At 37.7% G+C, this 16131-nt stretch overlaps 1 protein-coding gene across 4 annotated transcripts in view; it reads left to right on the top strand.

Annotated features, from left to right (window-relative positions):
- PCDH9 (protocadherin 9) overlaps positions 1-16131 on the top strand; it is a 1189516-nt gene that overhangs the window by 1070543 nt on the left and 102842 nt on the right. The window lies entirely within an intron of this gene.

Below are 16131 nucleotides of genomic sequence, written 5' to 3'. Positions count from 1 at the left end.
TTCATTTCATCCTTAAAATTGTTATGGAATCAGTATGGTAACTTGTGAAATATTTACAGTCCTCCATGATGAATTAGAGACTGGATTTTAAATGGAGTTTGAACATTTAAGCATCCTCAGTGCTTTGATCTCAATAAGCAAAATGATAACCTTTCTTCCATTGAGCTAAAATAAATCTCAGTTGCTTTTTAGCACATTTCCCGACAATCTATCTTGACCTCATTAAAGTTTCCTGTGGTTCTCATGCATTATTAATATTTGCCAACTATTTTTCCTCACCCATAAATGTTCTTGCTAATTGAACACCCTTTTAAAGTATTTGACTAATCTTTTGCCTCAAAGTCCAGTCAAGGGCAATTTGAAAAAAAGATGTGTTTTCACACTGAATTTGTAAAATGAAATGATTGACAGCTAACAGGTTTTTGGTAAGTGTTGAAAATAACATTGTTGAAAGATTATTTCCCAGTACTATCCCCTGCTAGTATTCCAACAATTTTTAAAGAATATTAAAGCATGCATTTAACACAGGTATTTCTGCAGAGTTACAGATTTTGTTATAAGTCTCCTTCTTGGCGTCCCTTATTGTACAGGCTTTGTCTTTGGTATAGGCAACATAGTTCTATGTGAAGATTTAATCATAGCCATTTAGAGATGATTTTAAAACTCTTGTCTGATTTACCACAGTTCCAAAGTGGAATCTAAATGAGATTTGTGCAATATGAATTCAAGGTAGAAATGAAAGTCCTATGAGTTGTTAGCATAATTAAAATTGCTTCATAAACAATCCTTGTTTTGATTAAATCTTTTTCTAAAAAATTGGTTTGAAAATGTCACTACTGTATTGGTTTTCTGATCATTTTATCAGAAGTTGAATTCTAATAATAATAATAATAATGTTGGTATTTGTTAAGCGCTTACTATGTGCCGAGCACTGTTCTAAGCGCTGGGGTAGACAGAGGGGAATCAGGTTGTCCCACGTGGGGCTCACAGTCTTAATCCCCATTTTACAGATGAGGTAACTGAGGCACCAAGAAGTTAAGTGTTAAGTTAAGTTAAGTTAAGTCAAGAGAATTCTTGAATGGGAATGACATTTCACTGACCCAAATTGAAAATAGAGTGCATACTATATTTTACAAAAAATAAATGATAAAATATCATTTAACTTCAGTTGAAGCATTTGTTTGAAAGCTCTTTAAAACTGTAAACAGTTGCAATAATTATTTAAAATTCACTCAAAACTTCCATAAAATACTTGACTAGTATGACCAAGATGAGTTTCATAATTTATGATTTTTCAAATTCTAAGGCAAAAATACTTTACTTCTCCATTAACTCAATAGTATGAAAGAGTTATAGAAGAGAATTATAGTTTGTCTTTTTATGGTCCTATAACTTCAAGAGGAAATTAATTCTCTGTAATAAAAGAACCTTTAATTCCATAGTATTAAGAAAATGGCTTTTCAAAAATTAGGTTTTAGGTCAGAGACTGAGAACCCTATTCCTAATTATTCTAATTCTCAAATGAGTAGTTTTCTTTAAAGCACTCGATCACCTTGCCCCCTTATATCTCACCTTGCTACTCGCCTACTACCACTCAGCCAGCACACTTTACTCCTCTAATGCCAACCTTCTCACTACTTCAATTTCAACTACCTCACTGCTGACCTCTCGTCCACATCCTGCCTCTGACCCAGAATGCCCTTCCTTTTCATATTCAACAGTTACTTTTCCCACCTTCAAATCCATGCTGGGAGCAGTATTGCATAGGGAGTATAGCACAGGCCTCCGAGTAAGGAGGTCATGGGTTCTAATCCCGGCTCAGCCAACTGTCAGCTGTGTGACTTTAGGCAAGTCATTTAACTTCTCTGTGCCTCAGTTAACTCATCTGAAAAATGGGGATTAAGACTGTGAGCCCTACATGGCACAACCTGATTACCTTGTCTCTACCCCAGTGCTAAGAACAGTGCTTGGCACATAGTAAGTACTTAAATACCATAATTATTTATATTATTATTATTATTACTATTATTATTTTGAAGGCACTTCTCCAAGAGGCTTTCCCTAAACCCTCTTTTCCTATTATCCCACTCCCTTCTGTGCCACCTTGACTTAATCCCTTTATTCATCCCCCATCCAGCCCCACAGCACTTATTAAATATCTTTAATTTTATTTGTTTATGCTAATATCTACCTCCTTCTCTAGACGATAAGCTTTCTGTGAGCAGGAAAAGTGTCTGTTATACTACTATATTGTACTCCCCTGCACTTAGGATAATGATCTGCACATGGTAAGTGCTCAATAAATATGATTGACTGACTATTTTAAGTAACAAACATCTGAGTAAACTTTTCATTATTTGGGCACCCAGATTTAGTGATCAATTTTATATGTAACACATATACCTTTTCTTCCTAGGAATCAGTTTCAAGTAATTCACTTGAAAAAGAGATGGCATTTGGTAACAATTTTGACCGATAGACCCTTTTTGTATTTAATAATAATAATAATATTTGTTAAATGCTATGTTCCAGGTGCTGTACTAAGCACTGGGATGGGTATAAGCAAATAGTGTTGGACACAGTCGCCACCCACATGGGGCTCACAGTCTCAATCCCCATTTTACAGATGAGGTAACAGACATAGAGAAGATAAAAGATGGAGCCAGGATTAGAACCCATGGCTTTCTGAACCCTAAGGTGCGTGTTCTATAACCCTAAGGTGCGTGTTTTATCTACTACATCAAGCTGCTTCTCTAACAGAAGTGGTTCTCTTACCAGAAGGCTAACATGGATGTGCCATTCTCAACTTCAATAAGACTGAGTGCTTTTGAGTGCACAGGTCATAGAGGAAAACAGATAAGGTCATATCTCACAAACAAGGGAAAAATATGTGTCTTCCCATGTTAATCTGATACAACATAAATCTATTTCACCACAGGTGGATTTTTCCATTATAATTTTTTCAGCTCTTTATTTACAAGCATTCTACACTGGCACTTTCCTAGGCACATAGATCTGTTCTATGGTAAAAGCCCTGCACAGGCCCAAGATGCTGTGACCTGGCTTACCTATGCCTGTTTCAATAGCTAGTCTCCTTTTCATTGGCCTGACATGGCTTGTGGGATGGATGTCACTGGGGCTTTAAACTGCTGTTAAATAAACATTCATAATAGTTGAAGTGACAATTCTATTAGCATGCAAAAGTTTTGAGGATCCATCACTTGCCACTAAAAATAACCAGTGGAACCATTTAAAATCAAATGTGCCTATGGTATATGTAGAAGCATTCCGACTGCTGCTATGGCCAAGAGTTGGAGGCCTTGCCTGAATCTATCACAGATACTATGTGATAAAGAATCCTTTTGTCACCTATATCACCTGCCATAAAAAAATATAATTCAGAAATGGAGTAACTGTATTGGAGCTGAAACTTCTTGAATACTGTGATCTCACAGTGAGAAGTACAAACATTATCAAGCACCAGAATTAAAAAATTCAACAGTGGAAAAAGGCACAGTTTTGTTCACATATAATATGGCAAGGCATGTCAGTAGTTCACAAGCCTTATCAAAATGATGATAGAACCTGGAAAAAATGGTGTGGGTTGTGGGTAGTTTGTGGATTTCCTATTCTCCCCCTATTTTTTTCCTGCCTTTTTGGTCCCACCATCCAGTGACCCTGTGTCCTATCACTTTGAACTCCCCAAAATGTGATGATCTCCATTCAGCTTCTTTCAATACAATCAGTGGTATTAAGCACTTCTGTATGTAGAGCACTGTACTACATAAGCCCTTGCATTATTTCACGATAGAAATCCCCAACCTCTAGATGAGTCAAATAATTTTATTGCACATTTAGTTTGCATTATGGGTATACAGAAGTATGCTACTGAGCATATGTAAATTTCAAAAGTAAATAATTCCAACAGTTGGACAAACAAGTTTCTTCAGAGAATTTGCATCATTCACCCTACCCTAAGCCTCATCTAAGTCAGGTGCTGGTTCTTTAGCTGAAGAATAGTATTTATTGAGCACCTATGGTGTCGGAAGCATGCTACTGAAATTTGAGAGAGTGCAGTGGAATTAATAGACATGGACTTGGCCTTCAAGGAGCTTGATTTAGATAAAAACTAAAGAATACAGTACTTATAATTTAATTTAATTTTTACTACCTTATATAATGGTGATTTTCTGCCAGTTAAAGGAATAGGTGATGGTATAGACAGTGTATGGAGTGATATTATTCCTATATCTCTGAATTTGTTTTTAAAATACTAATCTCAAAGCACACTCATTGAATCTTAATAATAAAAAGTACTGGCAATTGTTAAACACTTACTATGCGGCAGGCACTGTTTTAAGTACTGGAGCAGATACAAGATAATCAGGTTGGACACAGTCCCTGACCCACAGTAGGGTTCCCAGTCAATACTCATTTTACAGATACAGGAACTGAGGCAAAGAGAGGTGGAATGACAGTCACACAACAGACAAGTGAGACAACCAGAATTGGAACCCAGGTCCTTTTGACTCCAAGGCCCATGCTGGGAGTAAGCAATGCCATGTACTGAATAATATGTACCACATCCTTCATTCAAAATATATATCAAATTGTGAGGAATAGCTTTCATAGTTCAACAAGCAGCGTGGCTTGGTTTATAGAGCTCTGGCCTAAGAAGTAGAAGGGTATGGGTTCTGATTCTATCTCCACCACTTGTCATCTGTGAGACCATGGGCAAGTCAGTTCACTTCTCTGTGCCTCAATTTCCACATCTGTAAAATGGAGATTGACTGTAAGTCCTATTTTGTGTCAGGGTCTGTGTCCAACCTGATTATCATGTATCTACTCCAGCACTTAGAACAGTGCCTGCAACATAGTAAGCTACTATGTAGACTTAGGCAAGTCACTTTACTTCTCTGTAAAGGTGGTAACTGAGCCACCTCATCTGTAAAATGAGGATAAAGACTGTGAGCCCTATGTGAAACAGGGGCTGTGTCCAACCCAATTTACTTGAATCCACTCCAGTACTTAGCACAGTGTCTGGCACATGATGCTTAAAAAATACCATAAAAATTATAATTATGAATAACAATAAGGGAGGGATTTAACTAGTCTCAAAAATGAGAGCTCACCTGTCATATTACAAAGCCCCAAATAGGTTTTCATTTTTATTGGCATATGTGTTTACATACTGTTAAAAGTCCCCAGTTTGTGCCAACCAGGACCTACCTGGATTGGGGAAGCCTCAGTGACATGTAGTAGAGTTCAGATCACCAACCTTACTGTGGAAAGTTTCTTAGTTTTACCAATATGCAAGGGACATAACATACTCTCACTCACATCACCAAGAGTTCAATATCAGTCTATGGTCAGACAGAGCCCAGTTTGCTAATACTTCTTCTTTCTGCTTCCAAATGCTGCTTCTGCTGCTCTCAACATGCTTTCTTACTTCTCTGCATGCTTTGACTCCTCTACTGCTTCCTTATTGCCTCCACCTGTCCCCCTTTGCCATTCAAAATGAGCACCTTTTGAGATGCTTTAGGTGAATCAGCTGTAGCTGTCACTGATTAGTCTAAGCCCGCTACTGGGTAGAGCAGGGAGAGAAAGCCCTGCCTCTCTCCATGCTCATCCTCCTACAGGCCCATAATCACTTGCCTCAAGTTTCTTCAAGGCTGTTTGAGGGATAATAGTCATTTATAAGGCAACTTGTTGTGGGCTCACCACAACCTTAAGGTATGTATAAGTACTGCATTTGGATCTGTGACTATTGGGTATTTGATATTCACTGCTCCCAACCCCACAGCATGTATGTACATAGCTTTAAATTGAATATTATAAAGTATTCATTTATATTAATGACCATCTGCCCCTCTAGACAGTAAGCTCATTATGGGTTAGGAATGAGTCTGTTAATTCTGATGGTCAGTAGTGTCCTAAGTGCCCTAAATGTAGTAAGCATTCAGTAAATGCCATTGATGTATTAAGGTAGAAAGTAGCAATAATGCACAAAATAGTGTTCTCAAAATCCACACAGAATTCCCCACTTAATGTTTGAAGTATTGGGTGTGTTGGTACAATAAAGACTTGTCAGGGCTTTATAAAAGTCTTTCATTCATGTATAAAATGCTTATCAGTGGCTTTCTTGGACCTTAACATCCCATCCTGTTTCTTAAATTTGTCCCTCACAATCTCTACTTCTGGGCACAAAAGAAGAGAACTGAATTTTATAGTAAAAGAAGTTTAAAATAAAATTTTTATTTGTTTCCTTTGTATTTAATAGTAAGGCCTTTGCCTGAATAATTGATATAACTCTGTCTTTATTTTTGCTTTGGAAGATTAGTCTAATGGTTATTGTAATGAGAAGCATGATGGCTTAATTGAAAGAGTATGGAGTTTGCTGTGAGACCTTGAACAAGTTACTTCTCTGGTCCAAAGTTTCCTCATATGTTAAATGGGAATTCAATATCTATTTTCTCTAATACTTTCTAGTAAAGGGATAGTGTCCAACCTGTTTATCTTATATCTGCCTCAATGCAACACTCAGGATATAATAAGCACTTGACAAATGGTATCATCAACATCATCAGTGGTGAAAATACTCTGTTTTATAATTCCTTGAATTCTGAGCCATTTTCATTACACTAGCAATGTGAATGTTGATAGCATACAGTTTCTCAATATTTTTCAGCCAATGGCTATGCTGGTTCTTTTTCAGAGAAGCAGCATGACATAGTGGAAAGAGCATGGACTTGGGAGTCAGAGGTCATGGACTCAAATCCCAGATCCAGCACTGATGAGCTGTGTGATTTTGGGCAAGTCACTTGACTTTTCTGTGCCTCAGTTACCCCATCTGGAAATGGGGATTAAGACTGTGAGCCCCACGTGGGACAACCTGATTACCTTGTATCTACCCCAGCACTTAGAATAGTGCTTGGCACATAGTGCTTAAAAAATGCCATTATTATTATTATTCTTTGGTTAATGTTGGTATTTGTCAAGTGCTTACTATGTGCCAAGCACTGTTCTAAGCGCTGGAGTAGACACGGGGGAATCAGGATGTCCCACGTGGAGCTCACAGTCTTAATCCCCATTTTACAGATGAGGTAACTGAGGCACAGAGAAGTTAAGTGACTTGCCCACGGTCACACAGCTGACAAGTGGCAGAGCTGGGATTTGAACTCATGACCTCTGACTCCAAAGCCGCTTTGATTGAGTTACCTAGGAGTCTTGGTAGTGGAGCTATTTTGTTTGACTTGTGTGAGAGACTAGTTTATGTGATAATTTTCAACATTTAATAAAACAAATGTCAGTTGAAATATACATAACTATGGGCATTGGATTGGGTTCCACCCAGTGATTTATGGATTGAAGGAAACGTTTTAGAATGCATCAAGTGAGGACCATTTTTTCCCCAATGCAAGCCTCAATCCTAATATTTGTATTTTAATATCTGTCTCCCCCCAACTTTAAAGTGAGCTTATTGTGGACAAATATTGGGTCTAACAAGATGAGGCAGTGTGGCGTAGTGGATAAAGCATGTATTTGGGAGTCAGAAGGGCCTGGGTTTTAATCTTGGCTCTGTCACTTGTCTGCTCTGTGATATCAGGCAAGTCACTTAAATTCTCTTGGCCTCAGTTACCTCTGTAAATGGGGATTACAAGTGTGAGCCCTATGTGGGATAGGGACTGTTTCCAACTTGATTATCCTGTATCTACTCCAATGCTTAGAACAATGCTCAGCACATAGTAAGCACTTAACAATTACCATAATTATTATTAATTATTATTAACTCAATTGGTAGAGCTCTGCACACTGTGAGTGCTTTATAAATATCATTTATAAAGAAAATGAGATACAGTTTAAATTTTAAGCTTATGTATGATAATAATCACTGTGGTATTTCTTAAACACCTACTATGTGCCTATATGGGACTATACTAAGTGCTGGAGTAGGTACAAATTAATCAGGTTAGACATGGTCCCTGCCCCATAATATGGCTCACATTTTTAATTCCCATTTTATAGATGAGGGAACTGTGGCACAGAGAAGTGAAGTGACTTCCCCAAGGTCACACAGCAAACACATGGCAGAGCTGGGGTTAGAACCCAGGTCCTCTGACTCCCAGGCCTAGACTCTTTCTACTATACTATGCAGCTTCTTTTGTTGGCTTAGTAATTTCAGTGTAGACTGTAAACTCGTCCTCTGGATCATAAACTCACTTTGGACAGAGAGTGTTTCTACCAAATCAGTTATATTTTACTCTCCCAAGTACAGTGCTTAGCACATAATAAATGCTCAATAAATATGATTGATTGACAGTGGTTTGTCTCACACTCTGCAGCAGCATACTATTACTAATGAATTTTTTTTCAATCCTATGAGGTCTAATGGCTTTTCCCAATTCCTCTGTGTCGCCAATGAAAATCAAGCCCCTATGATGAATGTTCTCATTTATTCCTTCTTTTATATAGAAATACATTTAGTGTATCCTTTACTTTATAATAAAAAAATTCTATCTAAAAATAGCAACTTCTAAAATTGGTCATATAAACTAAGAATCGTTTTCCTTTCCTTTAAAGTATAAATTGTTCTCAGGTTTCTCATCAGCAAATAAATACCCTATACAGAAAACTTTGGCCCATTTATGTTTAAGCCATAATGAAGATATTTTCATAAGAAAAACATGATGGTTATTCATTGATCAAATCATGAAACTGCCATTGTATGGTACTTAGTTTACAAAGAGCAAATTAAGCAAGCCAAGCACTTTCCCAGATGTAGTCTGAGTTAACAATTGTTATATGAATTCAGGAGGGATTATTATGCATTGTCTAGGCTTTTTCTCTGGAAAGACATGAAAAAATGCTACTAAACCTCAAAAATGGTGATTGTTATTAATTTCAGCATACGTCATAAGATTAAATTTTATTTAAATTTGAATGCAATTTCTACTCCTTATTATCAAGACTTTTTGGTAAGGTTATTTCATAAATGGTAATGTAAAATAAAACCCAAGAAACTCATTTTGAATGTTGTATTTCTTTCTCTTCACAATTTAATTTTGTATTTTTAAAAATAAGTTTTAAAAATTATGCTAATGACCAAAGTACCAATGTAACTATCAGCTCAATTTAAAGAATAATGCTCAATACATGTTTCAGATTTAGGAAATCAATATCTTCTGTTATGAAAAAAGGTATTACAATACTGAATGATTTAATATTAAATTTCTTCTACAGATTATGTGTTATACTGTGAAAGACTTTGAGAGTCATCTGGTCCATCCTGCCTCCAGGCAAGAAAATGATTTAAACCATCTAGGACAGATGATTGTCTCTTCTCTTTTAGGAATACCTCAATGAATGGAAACTCCATAATAAGGACACATAAAAAACATATTTAGGTCAAAACTAGATACCCCTTTCTTCATTTATGGTCTCATGTGCCTGTTAAAATGGGTAAAGTTCACAAGATAATTTATTCCTATTAACCTTAGGAATCTGAGGTTATGGTTCCTTCCAGCGGTTCACTTTTTCTATTGTCCTTTTAATAGAGAATGTTCTGTTTTGTGGAAGGTATTATTTCAGAGCTGTTTTATTTCAGAGTCCACTGTGTACTTGAGACCTGCATGATTCTGGTCAAATTGGAATGCCTTAAGATTGGTTGACCTAAAAAGAAGGGTGGAAAAGTTGGTTATAGAGATAGCATCCCTGAGGAACTCTCCTTTCTGTCTGCCTGCCATTCTATGATTTGGTTCAGTCTACTCTGTCAAGCTATTACAGTCACTATGCACTCACTATTCTAAAACTGCTTTTAGGTTCCTGGGGCTGCTGTGTGCACCCAGTAGAGGATTCAGTAAATATTAGCACTTGGTGTGAAACTTTCATTTTTAAGAAACCTGATAAAAAAAGGGCAAACATGAAAATATGTTGTAGTTTCTTTTGATTTTTAAGATTGCAAATTCTCCTAATTCTAAATAGGATGAAATTCAGATTTGAGGGAAAAACACTATTATAAACTAGAACATACTGGTGATTTGTATATTTGCCTTTTGCAACCCATAGTATTGAATTAATACACTTTTTTCTAAAGAACCTATGATACTCAAAGTTCCAGCACCCTAAGGCAAACCACAGGTTCCCCATTAGTTGGCTAAGAATGCTTTTTCTTTTAAGTAATTTCATCTCAGGTTTCAGGTACCCAATACAAAGTCCCATTCAGCTTTCTTCTTGCTTTGTGTAATTAACACTTTTTCCTCAAAGTTACTAAGGGGCTTCTGTCATTAAATTAAATAGGGTTTCACTTCTGTCCTTCCATTAACTAGGGTTTCTCTATTTGTACCTTAGCTGGTTCTAGCTATATTTTGGTTAATTACAACTCAACATAATCAGAATCTATTTCCTTCCCAAGTGCCCAAATCTTCCTGAGAAATTTATGTGATTTTTAGTTTACAGGTGGTGCCTGGCTTTCTACATACAGGAATGGTTAATGTAGTTAATAATGGAATATGCTGTATTTTTTCTTTCTTATTCAGTCTCTATCAAGAACATTCTTCAAATCAATGACTGAGTGTTCTAAGAATAAGGTGATTTTGAGTCAAGGGCATCCAATAGTATTGTGTCATTTGTTCCAGAGGGTATAGCTTTTCCAAGCTATTTTGATTGTCTATCTAGCCTGATGAAACAGAGCAAGCAATTGTGCAGACTTATGAACAAATTTTAATGATTAAACTGTCGACTAGTTCCTTGAGTAGTAATGTTCCAGCAGCTTTTGTTAATAGCTTTAAATTCAAAGAGAAGGACATGACCAGATGAGACAGAAAATTTTACATGGAGTTATAGGAAATTGAGGATTATATATGAAAAGAATGTATCCAGTGTGTTTTGGCAGTTTCCAGCTCATGTCTTAAAACTGTGTTTTGGACAAAAACTGACAGAGAGAGGCTGTATTGACTAGAAAAAGTTTCTGATCAAAGAACCATCTGGGCATCACACATGTTGGACAAACTTGACAGGAATCCTAGAAATGATTAGTGGATGTGGATTTTGAATACTACAGTGGCAACCATTTGCTGGACTAGAATGTTATTGCATAGCATTAGTTCTATGTTACAGTCATGTTGACTTTAAATTGTAGCAGTGTGAAAAATGCTTTTATATGCATTTCACATTGCCATGTACCTTAGTGGAAGATAGGTGTGCAAGGGTGGTGGTGTGCAGCTGAGTGCGTGAATTAATATCAGAAACATGATTTGATTAATTTCTCTGCCACAGTTATGAAATATACATATATGTGATTAAATGATAAAGTTATTTAATCAACTTATTAGTTTAGAAACCCTAGCACTTTACTCTCTGCTGACATGTCAATCAAACATTAATTATCATACTTATTGAATATTTACTGTATACAGAGCAATGTCTTAAGCGCTTGGGAAAGTACAATATGATGTAACAGAGTTGATAGGCATATTCTCTACCCACAATGAGCTACAGTCTAGAGGTGGAGACAGACATAAATAAATACATTATGAATATGAACTTAACTGCTGTGGAGCTGAGGGAGAGGTGAATAAAGGGAATGAATCAGAGCAATACAGAAGGGAGTGGGAGAAGAGGAAATAGAGCTTATGTCAGGGAAGGCCTCTTGGAGCAGATGTGGTTTCATTAAGTCTTGAAGGTGGGGAGAATAATTCTCTTTCAGTTATAAAGAGGGAGGGCATTCTGCGTCAGACACAGCTCATGGTGAGAGGTTGGGATAGATGAGATAGAAGTACAGTGAGTAGGTTGGCATTAGGGGAGCAAAGTGTGTAGGCTGCGTAATAGTAGGAGAGGACTGAGTTGAGATAGTCTGTCCATTGCATTTATTGAGAGTGCTTACTGTGTGTAGAACACTGTACAAAGTGCTTGGGAAAGTACAATAAAACAATATAACAGACACATTCCCTGCCCATAACAGGTTACTAAAGCCTATATGGGGGAAAGACATTAATATAAATAAAAATACAGATTTGTACATAAGTGCTGTGGGACTGGGAGTGGAATAAATGAAGGGATCATGTCAAGGCTACAAAAAAGAGAGTGGGAGAAGAGGAAGGGAGGTCTTAGGAAAGGTCTCTTGGAGGAGATGTGCCTTCAATAAGGCTTTGAAGCTGGGGAGATTGTCTGTTGGATATGAAGAGGGAGGTTATTCCAGGCCAGAGGCAGGACTCAGGTGAGAGGTCAGTGGCAAGATCGACAGGAGCAAAGTGCAGTGAGAAGGTTAGTGTTACAGGAGAAAAATGTGCAGGCTGGGTTGTAATAGGAGAGTACTGAGGTAAGGTAGAATGGGGTGAAGTGATTGAATGCTTTAAAGCTGATAGTAAGCAGTTTCTGTTTGTGGCAGTGGTTGAGTAACCTCTTGAGACATTCTTGAGAAGTGGAGAACCATGGACTCAACAGTTCTGTAGAAAAGTGATTCGGGGAGCAAAATGAAGTGTGGACTGTAGGGGAGAAAGGAGGCAGGGAAGCCATCAAGATAGCTGATATAGTAATCAAGGCAGGATAGGATGAGTATTGGATTTAACAGGGTAGCAGTTTAGATGTAGAGGAAGGGCAGATCTTAGTGATGTAAAAGTTGATTTGGTGACAGATTCTATATGTGGGTGGAATTAGAGAGATAGGTCAAAGACAGGGCCCGAGTTGCAAGCTTGTGAGACAGAAAGAATGGTTGTGTTGACACAATGCCAAGAAAATCATGGGGAGAACAGGGTTTGGGTGGGAAGATGTTCTCTTTTGGACATGTTAAGTTTGAGGTGTTGATGAGACATCAAAATGTCTTGAAGGAAGGAGAAAAACGTGAGCCTTCAGAGAGGGAAAGATATCAGAGCTGGAGACGAAGGTTTGGGAATCGTGCATAGAGGTGGTACTCGAAGCCAAGGGAATGAGTTCTCCAAGGGAGTGGGTGCAGTAAAGGATAGGAGTCCTGGAACTGAACTTTGCGGAACTAAAGGTCAGTATCAGTGTCAGTGAAGCCAAGGTTCTATAATGTTTCCAGGAGTAGGAGGTGTTCAATAGTGTCCAAGGCAGATGAGGTAACTGAGGCACAGAGAAGTTGTGACTTGCTTAAAATCACACAGCAGACAAGTTGGGGAGGCAGTAGTAGAACCCATGTCCTTTAATTCCCAAGCCTGTGCTCTTGCCACTAGTCCATGCTGCTTCTCCATCAGTCAAAACAAGACAGAGAGATTTTGAGATAAGATATCAGGCAAATGGAACTGAAAACAATAAGAAAAAAATGTACAGAAATTAGGTGCAAACAGAAGTAAACCAATCTTTTTTGGACTATATGTTTATGCTAGGATAATCTCATATCCTACTCTCGAACCTTACTCTTCTAATGTTAACCTCTTCACTGCAGCTAGATCTTATTCTCACTGCCAACTCCTTTTCACATCTTCTGTCTGGCCTGAAACTCCCTCCACGTTCAGGATGTCACCCCGCTCCTAAAAAAGCTCCAGTAGTTGCCTTTCCACTTCCATTTAAAAAAAAACCCAAAAAATTCACCATTGACTTTAAAGCACTCCATCATCTTGCCCCTTCCTACATCATCTCACTTCTCTCTGTCCCCAAAATCACCTCCTGTCTCTGGCCTGGAATACCCTCCCTCCTCAAATCGACAATTACTCTCTCCCACTTCAAAGCCTTACTGAAGGCATACCTCCTTGAAGAGGTCTTCCCACACTGAGCCCACTTTTCCTCATCTCTCACTCTCTTCTGCATTGCACTGACATATTCCCATTGCTCTTCCCCTGCCCCTCTCCCTGCCTAGCCTCACAGTACTTATGTACATATCTGTAATTTTAATTATTGATATATTTTAGAAATTTTATAAATTGATATCTGTCTTCCCCACTCTAGAGTGAAAGCTCATTCTTGGCAGGGAATATCATTGTCTATTGTTGTGTTATAATTCCCCAAGCGCTTGGGAAATGCAAAGGGTAGTGCTGCCATGACTACACTGTCCTAGAGAAGCAGCGTGGCTCAGTGGAAAGAGCACGGGCTTTGGAGTCAGGGCTCATGAGTTCGAATCCCAGCTCTGCCACTTGTCGGCTGTGTGACTGTGGGCAAGTCACTTAACTTCTCTGTGCCTCAGTTCCCTCATCTGTAAAATGGGGATTAAGACTGTGAGCCCCACATGGGACAACCTGATTCCCCTATGTTTACCCCAGCGCTTAGAACAGTGCTCGGCACATAGTAAGCGCTTAACAAATACCAACATTATTAAGCACTTGAGAAAATACAATACAGCAATAAATGAAGACAATCCCTGCCCATAATGGGCTTACAGTCTAGAAAGAATGAAATAATAGTAATTACAATAATAGTATTTCATTCATTCACTGAATAATATATATTGAGTGCTTACTATGTGCAGAGCACTGTACTAAGCCCGTGGAATATACAGTTCAGGAAATAGAGACAATCTCTCCCCAAAAACGGGCTCACAGTCTAAACAGGGGACTCAGTCAGCAAAACACAAAACAAAACAAGTCTGGTGCAGTAGTAGTCTGGCGTATTTGTTAAGCACTTACTATGTAAGTACCTAGTACTGTACCAAGCGTCCATATGGATAGAAGAATATCGTGTTGTCTACAGTCCCTGTTGCACATGGGTCTCACAGTCTCAATACTCATTTTCCAGATGAGGTAACAGCCTTAGAAAAGTGAAGTGACTTGACCAAAGCCACAGAGCAGACAACTGTTAGAGTCGGAATTAGAACCCATGACCTTCTGACTACCAGGCCTGTGCTCTAACCACTACACCTTACTACTTCTACAATGATGGCATTTGTTAAGCACTTACTATTTGCCAAGCACTGTTCTAACATCTGGGGTAGATACAAGGTAATCAGGTAATCATGTGGGGCTCAAAGTCTTAATCTCCATTTTACAGATGAGGTAACTGAGACACAAAGAAGTGAAGTAGCTTGCCCAAGGTCACACAGAAGACCAGTGGGGGAGCCAAGATTAGAACACATGTCCTCTGACTCCCAAGCACTTGCTCTTTCCACTAAGCCACACTGCTTCTCATAATTATGGTATTTAAGTGCCAGATACTATGTGCCAGATACTATTTAAGCACAAGGGTAGATACAAGATAAGTCATAGTCCCTGTCTCACAAAGGGCTGACAATATTAATTTCCAAATGTGTTGTCAGGACAAAATATTGAACAGATTAGATAGTGTAGCATGACCTATTCAAAAGTAGTAACAGCAGACCTCTTGCAAATATTCTGTTCTGAAAAGTACCATTTTTAAATGGTGCAGATGGTGGATTGTAAATGTAAGGTGACTAGCAATTATTTACCTTCTGGACCCTTTGAATACTTTCCCAATCTTGGAGTTTTTAAGAACAGGCTTCATGCCAAAAGGGATTAATGAAATCTGAATAGTTAGTGGTACTTGAAATACTAACTTTATATTCTTGTTTATGTCAGGACAGAAATCCTTTGGTAAATTTTTAGAGTAAAATGGTTTTGAGATGACTAATGTAAACTAAAAGTTGTTGCACAGTCATATGGATAGTAGTCAAGTGGCTGGTTTAAACTATTTCATTTTTCAATTATAATACCTCATTTCTTTCACATGGTTTATCAATAATTTAATACAAATTGGAGTAAAATATCACTATTTGTATAGAAACATTTATACACTATGTTCAATTTTCTATATATAGCTGTCTTTCCTATTTGAAGAAGTTGCTACTAACAGTAGTTCACCAAGGAGAGTGTGTGTGTGGCTGATAGTTGATTCAGGAACCCTAGTCCTGGCAACTGTGTTTATATAAGTAAACCAAAATACTCTATGATTCTGCTTGTGTTCCCAAAACTGAATTTAAATTTTGTTTAGTAGAATGATCTAAAAAAAATGAATTTTCAATATTTTTAATAATCCCTAAAATATAGTACTAGAAATGAAATCAAAATTAAAGATAGCTTGCAAGATTTCAGAGTATCTAACCAATTTAAGCTCCAACCAGATTCTCTTGAATGTCCTTTGATATGTCTTAATTGAGGACCAAGAGTATTAGTTATATAGTAGTTATATTGTACTACAGTACTGCACTAAAGATTGTCTATTTTTCAGTTA

Source organism: Ornithorhynchus anatinus, chromosome 2, assembly GCF_004115215.2.
Source record: "Ornithorhynchus anatinus isolate Pmale09 chromosome 2, mOrnAna1.pri.v4, whole genome shotgun sequence".
NCBI lineage: Eukaryota > Metazoa > Chordata > Mammalia > Monotremata > Ornithorhynchidae > Ornithorhynchus > Ornithorhynchus anatinus.
Note: the sequence above shows the minus strand (reverse complement) of the source record. Positions and strands in the feature narration are given on the sequence as shown.